We start from the raw sequence: 14,639 nt of genomic DNA, 5'->3' as shown, positions 1-14,639 counted from the left end.
ATCCAATGTGAGATGTAGAGTCAATCTGCTGCAGAAAGATTCACGCCTGTGACTCCCAGCAGAACTGATCTCGTCTGTCTCTGCTTGAATTATGTATGTATTAAAAGTGTATGTCCTCTGTTGTTCGAAATGTCTACCCCCGTTGGTTGGTAACCCGTAGTTTTTTTTCTGAAATTGTTGTTGTGGGTTACTTATTGTAGTTTGTTTTTGACTGGAAACACATTTTTGGAATTGATTGTTATTTGTTATTTGTCGTTACAACTTTGTCTAGATGTTATGTAATTTGTGAAGTGAATTGATATCTGTCTTTTGAATCTTTAAAATGAGGAATGATGAATGAAATGTCGAAATAAATGATGTAGACCATCCTATTGGTTAGCTTGGTCTGAGTCTACCTAAACAGGTGGCAGCTTACTAAATAGGCAGCTAGATGTTTCTGATCACTTAGTATTTATAGGCCCAATCTAGCTGTGAGATTAAGGGCCCACCCCGTATATAAATGATAAAAGCTTTCTAAAAGCGGCCTTTTCAGAATTGCAATTTAAAATCTGACTTTACCGTAAGTTAGGATTTAAATTAGGATTTCAGAGACACCAAACCTGATCCCGTGACCTCTTTCCATTTGGAAATTACAGTTATAGAATGTAATAATGACACCCCAATGTTATCTCATAGGAGAGATAGTCCTTGCAGTAGTGAAAAATACATGTAAGAGTTTACATGTTCATCTTTGCACTCTTTCCTCTGGGCTGTCCAGGCCTACAATAGGAGTTACATATATGTATTAACAACAAAGGTTTGGGCCTGGCCAAAGATTTATTTCGCCAGGTTGGAATGGCAAATTAATCTGCATGTAGGCTCTGCAATGGCAGGCCTGAGGCATGGTTAAAGTGCCAGTGCTGCAGGCTAACAAGTAGCATTTAATTTACAGGCCTGGGGCACATATAGCACCACTTGACTAGGGTCCTATAAGTAAATTAAAAATGCCAATTTGGTAGGAGCCGATACTACCATGTTTAGAGGAGAGAGCACATGCACTTTAGCACTGGTTAGCAGTGGTCAGAAAAAAATGGAGGAGGAAGGCAAAACGTTTGGGGGTGACCCCGCAGAGAGGGCCAGGTCCAACATCAGGATTTACTCAGCCTGAAAATTGATTTAAGGCTGACTTGTCCTTGCTGAATTTTGAACTTGCATTATGGTTCAGGGGGGATTATTTAACTCATTGAACCATCTAGAAACCAAAAATAAATAAATCTTTCTTCGTGTTAGACACAAAAGACTCAAACCACTGAATATTATTGCTTTTTTGGATGCCTAATGTTTCTGTTAAAATGTAAACTCTCTCAGAATTACTTAACAGGCATACTCTATGTATTATGGATATCCATTGTCAATTCCCACACTCAAACTTGGATTTTTTTTTACTTTTTAATATTACAACTTCTACATTTTTCAATATATATTATGCTGTGCTTTAGTATTCTCTTTCACTGCAACTACTTTCATCTCACATATATTAAATGTTTTTGGGGTACTGTTGGGGCCAGTGCTTTAACGAAAATTGAGGGGGCTCCTGCAAAGTAAATGGAGGGAACCCCCTCTGGACTCACTCAGGAGCGCTCAGGCGAGGGTACTGTGCTGAGGGGCCCCCGCACCGCAGGGGCTACGGAGGCCTTTGTTACGCCACTGGTTGGGCCTTGCAAAGGAATTACATAAACTCATACTGTATCATTAATTGCCAGTCACTGTTTAGAAGACCACTCTTCCTCCCATTCTTACTGCTTGACTAACTGGGTACAATCCAAACAACATATCCTTGCATGCTTTCAATGAAAAAAGCAGTGGGTTGGAAATTGTATTGGGTCAAAAGTAAGATGTATTGTGGTATGTCACAGGTCACACAGATTACTTACCTCAACTATAGTTAAGTACATTCACCAAAGGGAGAGTTTGCACATGGGATCCGCTTGTTTGCACAGATTTGTGGGAGTCTGGTTAGAATATGTGACTTTACAACGCATGCCATTACATCGTATGCCATTGCAACGCAAACCTTCACTCCGACTTTCTGTCGGGGGGGCGCTGGAAGTTGGAATAGAATAATGTTCTATTCCAACTCCAGTGTGTGCAACAGTAGGGAAGGTGTTGGAGTTAAATCCAACACCTTGTACCCACTGTGCTCTTATGTAGATGGCCGCATTTTTCTGCAACCTGATTTTTGAAATACCTGCTTTTGGAATTACCCTTTATCTTTAGCTCTATTTTTAAATCTGTGGGTTTTAAACTGTGTGGGGAATTTACCTCGGGGGATTGTACTGTGAAACTCCTGACTTCTAGCTCACGCTTTCTTCGGCCCCCACTTCCGGGTGGTGCCACTTAGAGCCGCCATTTTAGTTAGTGCGTGCTCTAGTGGTTGTGAAGGGCCTAGGCTTTAAAATGCAATGTGCGCGTGAGCACAGCGGGCGCGCCGCGCCGAAGGCGTGCATAAGGCAAGCCCGTCTGCGCCCGTCAGTGTCCCGGAAGCGGCCAGTGCCAGCCATTATGCTGGTGACGCTACCCTGAATTTCGTCAAACCCACTCAGTATAACCGTAAGGAATTGTTAGCACTTAACTCTTCCTGTAGCAGCTGCGTGAGATGGGATGCTGCATTAACCAGCTCCTACTCTTGTATGAAGTGTGAGCTTGCCTTATCCCTGTCCCCTATTCCCCCTGCAGAAAAGCTTAGGGCCGGTAAGGTGCCGGCCACTATCCAGGCAGCACATATTAATGCTCTTTCGATGTCTAAACATTGTCAGGACATCTTTGAGCTGCTTACAGGTGCATCTCTTTACATACTCTTTTTGACAGAAACTTGGCTCACGCAGTCCTCTTGTCCAGTCATTGAATTGGCCATCCCTACCAGCTTCAAAATCACCTGCGCTGATCATAAAAATGGGTGTGGCAGTTGTGGCCAAAGAAGAATGGGAGTGTCTTTTCTCTGAACTTACAGACTCTCCTGATGTTGAACCTCTGGATTTTTGCATCAAAATTTCCCCCCACTATTGTTTGGTTGGGATTGTGCTGTATCGTCCCCCTGGCCCATTAGGCCCTTTCCCTAAGTTGTTGGACACTTGGATCTTACCCAGAGCTCTACGTTACTCCCATTTTTTTGCTCCTCGGGGATTTTTATATCCACTTGGACGACCTTGATGGGAATGATACGCGTGACTTTTTAGCCTTGTTGTCTTCTGCCGAACTTGTTCAATACGCTTCCTCTCCGACTCATAGTGGTGGCCATACGCTTGATGTAGTTTGTTCTAGTCTGCCACTGTTGGTGAACCCTCCGCAGCCCGTCACTTAGTCTGATCACTATTTAATGTCCCTTTCTTGGAATATGCCAAAGGTCCCTCCTCGTTTAGGCCTCGCTATGCTGCTACCCATAGGGCTCCCCATAGGATCGATCCTGCAGCTTTGTGCACCGCGCTGGCCGACTGTCTGCCACATCTCCTGGAGGATTTGGACTTGGCTCTGGGGCAGTTCAATAACTGGATCAAGAAAGTGGTTTGTGATCTTTCGCCTCAGGTCAGACCTTGACGCCTTAATATGCCACTGTCCAAACCCTGGTTTACGCCTTTGCTTAAATCTCAGAAACAGCAGTGCAAAAGGCTGGAAAGAAGATGGAGGCAGAACTACAATACATACGACAAGATGGAATTGAAAAAAGCCCCAAAAACTTACTATACGGCGATCACTGACCGTATCGCCTTATCGGGCAATAATGCCAAGGCACTATTTAACATTGTAAAAAGTTATGTTTCTCCCAAAGCTTTGAACAATGAACATACACCTTCTCTTATTTGGTGCGAAGAGCTTTCTGACTTTTTTATGACTAAAGTTAGATCACTTCAACTGCTCTTTAATACACCAGCAGCCCAGACCATGCAGGTGACTGCGGATTTCAAGTCCGCTTCTGACACTGAAATTACTTTCTCCTCTTTTTCTACCATACACCTTGAGGAGTCTCTGGCTGCCTTGACCTCCTTAAAGTCTGGTTTCCCTCTTCATCCGTGTCCCGCAATACTTATGGCCCGCACAGCTCAAGTCATTAATCCTCTGGTGAACCAGCTGATTAACACATCTTTAGGGTCGGCCTTGGTCCCTTCCGCATGGAAGCAGGCCATGCTGGTCCCCTTTATAAAAAAGCCGACGCTGGATCCTCACATTCCCACCAGCTATCGGCCTATCTCTCTGCTTCCGGGCGTGGCCAAAGTCTGTGAGAAACTAGTGAACAAACAACTGACCTTCTATATTGAACAACACAGCTTGTTGCACTCTGCTCAATCTGGGTTCCGTGCTTCTTACAGCACTGAGTCTGCCTTAGTGGAAATCTCAGAGGCCATCCGGGAGTCGCTAGACGCGGGGGGCAGGGCAGTTTTGGTCCTATTGGACCTATCTGCCGCCTTTGATACTTTCCCCCATGTTCTCCTCCTGGCCCGATTGCAGAGGCTTGGAATCATCGGTGATGCATGGGAATAGCTAAAGTCCTTCATTGACGGTTGAACCCAGCAAGTGTGGATCCCCCCTTTCGCATCTACCATCCAAGCTGTGCAAACCGGGGTCCCTCAGAGATCCATTCTGAGTCCTCTGTTATTTAATCTATATATGACCCCTCTTATCCAGCTAGCTGAGGACTTTGGCGCTAAACTAGTAGCATATGCTGATGATACCCATCTTTTATTCACCTGGAAAAAGCACGAGTCCAGTACAGACCACGTTAGAACCTGTCTGTCTGCTGTGTTCAACTGGTTTACTTCGGCCCAGCTGAAATACATTGATGATAAAACAGAGATACAATTTTTGGGGAAATTCCCTTCGCTGTTTTTCACGACTGCTGGCCCACTGATGTCCCGCGACCATCCCCTTCGGATCTTCCTGTGAAGAACCTGGGGATTTGGTTTGACGAAAAACTTAGTTTTGGCAATCAGATGAGCAAATTGACAGGTACTTGTTTTGGCATGCTGAAGATGCTCAGAAAATGTCTGCCCTTGTTGCCTCTTTCCACCAAAGAAACAGTAATAAGGGCCTTTGTCACCTCCCACCTTGATTATGCCAATACATTGTATGTAGGTCCCCTGGCTACCTTATAGATAAGTTGCTGGTGGTGCAGAACACCGCTGCGCGGTTGCTGCTGGACCTACCCAAACATATTAGTGTGAGGCAACATCTCCGTAATTTGCACTGGCTGCCGTTAAAAGCTAGGGTCTTGTTCAAGGCTTTAGTGACGGCCCATGCAGCACTATATGAATACGGCCCAACGTATCGGAGGAAACGTTTCTCGTTTTATGTCTCGGGCAGACACTTGCCTTCCTCGAACACGTGCCTGGTCTCCGTACCCAAAATCTGTCTGAAAATAAAGGGGGGCAGCTCATTTTCTTATTTGGCAGCTAAGTCATGGAACTCTCTCCCCCCGGAGCTCCGAAGCCTTCAAAACCCCTCTCAGTTTAGGAAAAAACTTAAAACTTTCCTATTCAATTAAGCCTGTCTTCCTTCTTTTTTTCTCTGTTGTCTTTTGCTGGGTCGTGCCGGGACACTCTTCTGAGTAGCCGTGCGCGCTACAAATCACCATTAACATAACATAACACTGCTGAACACCTTTTGAGTTGCAACGGCATGCCATGTAATGGCATGCATTGTATTAGTTGCATTATGAAGGTTGTTTCCCATCTGGTTATACATGCACACACAATGTAGGAGCATGCACTCTGGACGTGGCTGCACGTGGGATGAACATGCAAGCACCAGAGGCTAAGCTGCCATCCTAAAGGTATCTGCAAACACCATTATTTTGGTTTATGTTGCACAGATGCATTAACAAGCACTATGAAGGTGACTCTTAACAGAGAGGCTTGCTGCAGTCGGGTCAGATTGTGCATGAAATATTATTGTTTGTGTCGTATTATTCCTTGGGCTGATTGCTCCTCCATTGCCATTTTCTTGTTTTACTTCATGCTGCACTCAGGTACACAAAGAAGGCTATACATATTGATGTAGATCAGTGGCTCACGACCGATTTGTGGTGGGTCATAAAACTTCAAGCAATCAATAAAGATGCGTCTCAATTCTGTGTTTATCTGGTCACATTGGTGCTTCAAATACGGAGGTCAAATGTCAGGCTATGTCTTCTGACAAATTGCTGTTTATTTTTTATAATGGGGTGTTTACTTTTCTTTCTCTCCCTGCAAAGTGAAAGAGGTGTTTAAAGTGAATTATGTAACAATCTTGCTAGAGTGCAGGCAGTGCTAAAGGAAAGACTGTAGAATGTCGTTTTTTGCAACACAATAACATTTGCGTGCAGGATAGGTTTATCAATAAAACAGCATGTCTAAATATTCAGTGGCCATTTCAATGGAAATAGTTCTGGCTGTATATGGCAATGTCCTACCATACGATGCTTTAGCTACATTAAACAAGTCACCCAGCCTCATGTAAATAAAGGTAGGTGTGTCGTGAAAGTTTGACATAATAGAAAGTGGTCTGTGGTTCTAAAAGTTTTAGGAAGCACCTATGTAGATGGTACAAGTGGGAACTGAATACATTACTTACTCTCCTTCAAAAATGGCAAACTGACCATAAAAACACTTGAATTTTGTCTCTCTTAACTGTCACAACAACGCCCAAAAATAATTTCAAATCTCCATCCGATGTTCCATTAGAAGGGATCCGGAACATGATGTAGGAATTTGGACTTTTATTACCACATTCTAATTTGTTGCGCATTTTCTGATTAAAGGTAATTTTTTCCTTATTCAGAGATACATACTGACGATAAAGCATAGAGGGCTCACATGGTCATAGCAAACGTCTTTCCAATTAACCAATGGAGGAAGCATATTTTGAACCAGACTCTTTCCATTGTGCATATGTTCACAATAGAGTGGGGCATCCATCCTTTTACATATGTATGGTTCAATATTGCATACAAATAGACCACCCCGCCCCCGAACGTATATACCTTAACTATGTCAATGCTAGTATATACCTAAACTATGTCAATGCTAGATCAGCTCCTGCAGGTGGTATTGTGGGTGGCATTCGTGCATTTTGCTAAAACAACATGAAAGACAACAGCAGAAATCATAGTTAAACATTATTAATCCATTCTAGATAGTTACATGCATGCTTTGAATGTAACGAACAGGCGAGGATTTTCTAGGGTACAAATGAAGGCGTGACAAATTTGAAGGCACCTGTTAGAGGCTTGAACATGCAATTACGCTTGCAGACTGACTCCATCACCTGTTCGGTCCCAGATGACGATGGGGGTAGGGGAATGCAAGTTCAAAGTGCAAGTGAATGGGTGTGAAATCTGTACCAAATTTCAAGTTTCAGGCCTTGGAATGGAGCATGACACCTCAATAGCTTATTATCCTCAACTGTGAAGTGCACAAACAAAGCATGTTATGCTAATTGCTCCAATGATTTTCCAAAGTTACTGTCTGCTGCAACACTCAGGAACAAACACTTGTGATTTGCACCCTCATTGCAACCCCGTGTTGGGCACAAACGTTTATACATCCAAAATGGGATTACCGATCCTATTCTTATATAAACCTTAACAGAATCCACCAACAGCTACAAATCCCATGGAAAGACTATTGTGAAAACATTCTAGAATTAGGAAAAAAGCTAAAAAGTAAAAAACACAACACAATAAATATCCCACTCCAATTTATAATAATAAAGGATCATTTAATGGACAGAATGACACCAACATGACAAACATCAAATAAGTGAAACTAGAGATATGAATTTTTAATAATAAAAAGTTAGTGCCAAAAAGTGCTAAGTATCAATCACGGTCATCTAGTTGCATTGACCAGGACCTCAACACAATTTAAGGCTGACTTAAATGGAGCACAGATGGTGCACTAAAACCAAATAAATTGCAGTTAAAAGCTTTACCTTTTGACTTGGTGTCTGAAATGGACTTAAAAAATCCTCTGTTGGGCACAGTAGCAGGCTGTAGCTGATATGGGCGACAAGGTCATTTGACGGGAAAGCTCAGAGTGGGAAACATTCAAGGTTCGTGCCCGAGGTAGGTCCCTCGCCAGCCGGACACTTTTTGCACCTTCTCCTGGTTAATATTTCTTTAGACCTAGAAAATATTTTTGGAGCTTAGATTTCTCTAGTAGGGCAGGGCTGCAAGCTGTGGCCGAATATGAATCCACAAGGCCAATTAGCCTCTACGACATCCCGCGGAAAATTATTTCCTACTGCAGAATAGCGCCAAGTGGATGCAACCTGAATCTTTGTCACAACGGTAATGCACCTTTGTTGTATTAACTTGGCAGATCTGTTCCGGCCCTCTGGACGCCTTTAAAGCTAAGCATTTTCCAAGTCCCAGGCTTCTAAGGATGGTAGGAGGAGTACACTTTGATACAACCATTGGTCCCAGGTCAAGACTCAGTCCAGCAGCAGCCTCCAGTAGAGTCCAGTGCAGGTCCTGGTGGAACTAATCAGCTGGGCCCTTCAGGAAAAGGGCTTTTAGCAGATTGGTGTGTCTCTGTAGCTAGGCAGGAGGTCAGCCAACTGACCCTCGGATTCCACTTCTTTGCTTTGGACACAAGATGGAGCAGGTCCACAATTTTAGGTCTTCTCACAGGTCTCAACACTTGGTACATTCCTTCTTCTGTCTTCCACAGGTCCAGTAGTGTTCTGAAGAGGGTGTCCTTGTGTGGCACATTCATGCCAGGCACTAGCCTGTGGGCAGAGGTGACTCCTGTTCCTTTCCTAAACAATAGGGAAAAAAGTTCCCAGGGGTAATTTTACACACTTCTGCAGAAATTCTAATGTGTTCTACTGCAAACAAGCCTATAGTGCCCTTCTCTACCTACACCCATCATGGCAGAAACGTTCTTCCCCAGCAAAGAGCTCCTGTGCTCACCCTAGAGCTGTGGCAAGGTGTTACACCTGGCATCCATATGGTGGTCTTCCCCTGGACTTTTTGCTATTTGCCCCCATGTTTTGTGGATTCTTTTAGTTGGCCTTAGAACTCTGAGCTCTTTGCCACTGCACACCTGTGCTAAAGTGCAGGTGCTCCTTCCCTAAACATGATGACATTTGTGTATACCTCATGGGTATATTTATTGTACTGGTATGTCCCTTGTAAAGTGGTATACCGTATAACCAGGGCCTGTTCTTCAAATGCTACTAGTGGGCTGTAGCACTGATTGTGCCACACACAGAAGTAGCCTTTAAAAACCTGTTGCAGGCCTGCCACTGCGGTACCTGTGTGTGCAGTTTACTGCCACATCGACTTGGCATTTAAAACTACTTGCCAAGCCTTAAACTCACTTTTTAATATATATAAGTCACCCCTAAAGTAGGGGCTAAGTAACCATACAGGCAGGGTGCTATGTAAATAAAAGATAAGACATGTACACTTATGTTTTGCATGTCCTGGTTGTGACAAGCAGCCTATTTAGTTTTTCACTACTGTGAGACCTACCCCTCTCATAGGCCAGCATTGGGAATTCCTTAATACACGTTGAAGCTGTAATTCTTGATCAGAGAGGAGCTGCTTTTTCATCTTTCATATATTTGGAATGGTAAAGACAAATCCTCCTTACTGGTGAAGTGTGATTTAACATTGTTGTTTTAGAAATGCCTCTGTAAGAAGGACTGCTGTGCTGCTCAAAGGACTCAAGTGGACTGCTTTTCTGGAAGGACTGCTGTTATGCTCTGCTGTTACCTAACTCTCCTGGAAGGACTCTGCCTTCCCTCCAAGTTATCTCCAAGGGCTTGCTGGCTTTCCTCCTGTTTTCAGTCTCAGGGTCACAGAAGACCTCCTACAATTCTGCTGGTTCTGCTGGACTCTGCCTTCTGGGAGTCCTACCCTTGCCTGAGGTCCCCGTCCAAGCTCTGTGTCTCAAAGGTGGGTTCTGCAGCTGTTTTCATCAAAAACCAACACATTGCATCGACTGCGTGAGAAATTTCACCGCATAGCATTTCGATACCGAAGCTACCCGAAGACAGCGGTTTCACAGCCTGCGTGGCTTGATGACAACGTATTGCATTCACTTCAATGAAGCGTGACGCCAACACAGGACCTCCTTTGTGAGGCTCGACAGCGATGCAGTAGATTCTCGACGTCTACAAAAGCTCCAGCCAAGGTATTTCTTCAGCTAGTCTGTGTCCTGTAGCCAGCCTGCTGTTTACTGCGGTCAGTATGAATTTTGGATTTGCACCAGTCCCTTGCGGCCTCTAGAAACTTTTTGACCACTAGGGACTTTTAGGCACTATTTTTGCATTTAATCTTTAAAAATTCACATTTCAAAGTCTACTGATTTTTGTCGTTTTGGTCTTATTTTACTCAGATAAATATTCTCTATTTTTCCAGACCTGTGTAGAGTCTTATTGCGGTGTTTTCATTGTGTTACTGTGTGTGTGTGTGTTGCACACATTCTTTACACATTGCCTTTGTAGATAATCCTGACTGCTCTGTGACACGCTATCAGAGGGTGAGTACATACTATCTTATTGTGTATCTAGTTTACCCTGACTAGAGTGGTGGTTCCTGTCTTGCCTGAGTACATACCTCAGCCAACCAGGAATCCCTTTTCTAACACTAGGGAAATGAGCAACCCCTCCTCTGTGGTAACTCAAAACCAGTTCTGGGGGCAACTTCTCTCCGACTCGGATTTTTGCTTGGCTTACTAGGAGGACATATAAGGAGTGTTAGAAACTGGGTTTCTGATTAGTAGAGGTATGTACCCTATCCAAGCAAGAACCACAATCCCAGTCCGCGTAAATCACAAAAACACCCTAAATTAACCTGTGCTCACCCTCTGGTAGCTTGGCACAAATCAGTCAGGCTTAACTTAAGAGGCAATGTGTAAACTATTTGTGCAACACTTCAAACAGTAAACCAGTGAAACCCCGACACAAAAAGATTCCACACCAGGTTGGAGAAATAGCTCTTACTTTAGTAAATAAAACAAGACCAAAATGACAAAAATCCAATAAGTATAACTTGAGATATGACTTTTTAAAGAATAAACTAAAAATAGCACTTAGAAGCAATAAGCACCTAACTGGTATATCTGGATGCGCTGGACCAGGACAAAGTCAACAGTTTAGGCCTACCATGATTGAGCACATCCTGGCCACAGGAACCAGGTTTGGTCTGCAGAGAAAGTACCTGGTTGTGTCAACGATAACAAGATGCAGGGTGCAGATGAGGTGATGCAGCGATGGCGGTCCACACAGTGATGGCGGTTTATCGGTTTTCCTCATGCAACAGCGGCAATCCATTCGTTCTGAGGGCGATGCACTGGGTCCAAAGGAGATGCATCGGTTCTGCTGCGGCACAGAATGCATCAGTTCTGAGGGTGATGTGCTAGATCAGAAGGTCATGCACCGGCTCGGCTCATGCAACAGCGGTGATGCATAGTGTTAGAGTCGGGGATCTCTGGTTGCCGCAAGGTTGCCCTTGTGTCAAGCAGGAACCCTCTCCTCCACGTCAGGGCGCAGGATAACCCCTCGCGAATGACCCTTGCTCACCCTCTAGGTGCGTGGCGTGAGCAGCCAAGGCGATTCCTCAGGCGTTGTTGGTTAAGCACTTGCAATCATACACCCAGTAAATACATCAATCCCCCCAGAAACGGACACCAGACTTGGATATATATAAAAATACGCTTCTTTATGTAAAAATAGGTCTATATATCTCAGCAGACTTAACACAAGACCAATAACGTTTTCGCTATGCCACCAGGTTGTAAAGCAGGCAAATGTTCTTTGTACGTAGTTCCAAATGGATACTTTGTAGTCTCTTGCAAATGTTACTCGTGGTTCCAGTACTCACGGAGATCGGCTCCTGCGAACGGGGAAACAAGGCGTTGCGGGCCCCGAGCCCGATACTGGAACTTCTTTCGTGATGTGGAGAGTCGGCACAGGTCGGTGCGACTCTCAGCTTGGGGAGTGTTCTTGGGTCCTCAATCAGCAGGTGTGGGCAAGTAGGCAGGCGCGGCCAGCGACCCTTTAGCACGGCGGTGCAGGAGGGTCACCACAGCGGGGGCGGCGCGGCCTGAGATGTCCGGGGATAGCGAAGCGGGGTCGCAGGGCACAGTCAGTGCAGCGGGATGACCCGGCGTAGATCACAGTCGTCGGACGGCTTCCGGCGGGAGGGGTGATAGCGCGGTCAGCGCGCTCCAGTAGCAGGCGGTGACAGGGATGCAGGCGGCCTGGCCCGGGGACAGAGAGCGGCTCGGGACGGAGCGGGGCTCTCACGGGTTTGAGGCAGGCAAGCTTCTGAGTGTCACGGCCCTAGGAGGGGCGATGAGGGGCGCAGTCTCTTTCCAGCGGGATGCACACACGGCTCGAATTGGAGGACGAGCAAAAGCACAGAGAACCCACTGGTCCTGGGGTTCAGTTCAGGGGGCAAGCTCAGATCAAGCCCTTGGAGAATGTTCAAGCACAAAGTAGCAAAGTCTTTTCAGTAAGTCTCTTCCTCTCCTTTCTCAGCAAGGCAAGCAGCAGGCCAGCTCCTCCAGCGTCTTCTTCTCCTTCTAGTCGGGCAGAGGTTCTTTGTGGTAAAACAGGATTCTGATTTCTTAGGAGCCAGGCTCCTACTTTTATACCATGATTCTTTTGTTCTTTAGCGCCAGGGGGCCTAGGCCTGGCTCAGTCCAGTTCTGGAGCACTTTGTTATGGTGACTCTGCTCTTTCCTTTCAGCAGCAGGGCAGAGACATCAGCCGCCCCACAGGGGGCGACGCCGGCTTTGTGGTGGCAGAGCACAGGGCTATTCAAGAGTCAAGGTGTACTCCTCCCACCCATCCAGGTGTCACCTCTCTACCCACCACCTGGCAGCCAACCTGTCTCTGGGGATCCCCCCACCCTGCTCCTTACTGTTGCCAGGCAGAACACACACACACAGCAGAGGCGGACTGAAATGGTCAGGTCAGTAAATACTAACTTTCTAAAAGTAGTATTTACAAACCCAGGATATTAAAATAAACTTGACTACAAGAAGTATTTTATTATTCTGAGTTCAGGCATACTAAACTTGACATTCTACCATGCTCTCTGAGTCCACTGGGGTCACAGCGTTGGTGTGATCCCGGCAGCCCATTCTGGCCTATGGAGAGCAGGTAGCCTTCAATAGTGAAGAACGAAAATGGCTGTAATTCACTACTAAGACATGCCACACACATCAGGGCATGTCCTACCTTATGCCTACAATGCACCCTGCCCTCGGGCCTACCAGAGGGGTGGCTAATATGTAGGTAAGGGAAGGTTTAGGGACTGGCAAGTGGGGGCACTTGCGCAGTCAGCGCGACGGTCCCGGACCGCGCACAGGGTCTGCGGTGGCAGACCCTAGACACACTTTACAAGGCCGCTTCCGTGGGTGGCGCAACCAGCGCTGCAAGCCCACCAGCAGCATTGGCCTTCACAAGCCCTGGCACCCCTGGTGCACTTTACTGGGGACTGACAGTGAATCCAATAAACCAATCATGGACATCAATTACAGGTACACTTTACCTAGGGAGCACTTGCACTGCGGCACGGGTTAGCCGTGGCGCAGTGCCCTGAGCGGACAACACCAGCAAAACAATCGAGGCACACCATCAAAAAGTGGAAGGGAAACTCACGCCAAGGTGCCAGGTCTAACACGTGTCCCCTCCAGCTGACATGTGGGGAGAACTACCCTTGCCCAGGGGGTTCCTCGTCACTAAGGCGGAAATACCTGGACAGACCGTCAGCGTTGGCGTGATCTGTACCAGGACGGTGTTCCACCGTAAAGTCCATACCCTGTAGGGAGATGGACCACCTCAACAGCTTCGGGTTCTCACCCCTCATTTGCATCAACCATCTGAGGGGCCTGTGGTCCGTCTGAACCCGGAAGTGAGACCCAAACAAGTAGGGTCTTAGCTTCTTCAGCGCCCAGACCACAGCAAATGCTTCTCGCTCAATTGCACTCCACCTACTTTCCCGTGGAAGTAACCTCCTACTGATGAAGGCTACGGGTTGGTCCCAGCCCTCCTCAGTCATCTGTGAGAGAACAGCCCCTACACCATGCTCTGAAGCGTCTGTCTGTACTAGGAATTCCTTGGAGAAGTCAGGGGCCAAGAGCACGGGCGCCGTGCACATGGCAGTCTTCAGGGTGTCGAAAGCTTTCTGACAGGTGTCAGTCCAAATCACGTTCCTGGGCTGCTTCTTGGAAGTCAGCTCTGTCAAGGGGGCAACGATCGTTCCATAGCCCTTGACAAACCTCCTGTAGTACCCAGTGAGCCCCATGAAGGCCCTCACTGCGGTCTGCGTCTTGGGGGGTTCCCAAGCCAGGATGGTCTCAATTTTGGGTTGCAAGGGTGCCACCTTGCCACTCCCCACTTGGTGTCCCAAGTACACCACGGAACCCTGCCCAATCTGGCACTTGCTTGCCTTGATCGTGAGGCCTGCTCGGCGCAGAGCCATCAACACTTCCCAGAGGTGGCGCAGGTGTTCGGGCCAGGTGGCACTGAACACTGCGATGTCATCCAGGTAGGCGGCACTGAACGCATCCAGCCCAACCAGTACCTGGTTGACCAACCTCTGAAAGGTGGCAGGGGCATTCTTCATTCCAAATGGCATGACTCGGAACTGGAAGTGCCCATCTGGTGTA

This window comes from Triturus cristatus, chromosome 5_2, assembly GCF_964204655.1.
Source record: "Triturus cristatus chromosome 5_2, aTriCri1.1, whole genome shotgun sequence".
Classification (NCBI taxonomy): Eukaryota; Metazoa; Chordata; class Amphibia; order Caudata; family Salamandridae; genus Triturus; species Triturus cristatus.
Note: the sequence above shows the minus strand (reverse complement) of the source record.